The sequence below is a fragment of the Penaeus monodon genome, chromosome 24 (genome assembly GCF_015228065.2).
Source record: "Penaeus monodon isolate SGIC_2016 chromosome 24, NSTDA_Pmon_1, whole genome shotgun sequence".
Lineage (NCBI taxonomy): Eukaryota > Metazoa > Arthropoda > Malacostraca > Decapoda > Penaeidae > Penaeus > Penaeus monodon.
In genome coordinates, this window is record NC_051409.1 from 4,587,511 (window position 1) to 4,587,740 (window position 230).

General features: G+C 37.0%; 1 protein-coding gene and 1 long non-coding RNA gene across 2 annotated transcripts in view; one reads left to right on the top strand and one right to left on the bottom strand.

Annotated features, from left to right (window-relative positions):
* LOC119588487 overlaps nt 1-230 on the bottom strand; it is a 69,297-nt gene that overhangs the window by 49,420 nt on the left and 19,647 nt on the right. The gene's annotated exons all lie outside the window — the stretch shown is intronic.
* LOC119588486 (lysosomal acid glucosylceramidase-like) overlaps nt 1-230 on the top strand; it is a gene marked incomplete at its 3' end in the record, with an annotated part of 75,173 nt that overhangs the window by 10,072 nt on the left and 64,871 nt on the right.

Here is a 230-nt window from a genome sequence, read left to right on the forward strand (position 1 = left end):
GGTAGCTGTCTCGCACACAGTTGCTTGTGTTCTTGAGGTGGATTTCTGGTCAGGTTATTTTCCTAACTTTCTTGACCTTGAATTTCTTATTCGTCTTGCCCTGTATTTTCACCGTATTTCCTTTTGAGGGTTTCATTCCGTTTTCCTCTTGCGTGTGGAATGTGTTATTATTACTATTCGGCATTTTTGTTTTGTTTTTGGTATAGGATTTAATAAATGTGTTTACTTTG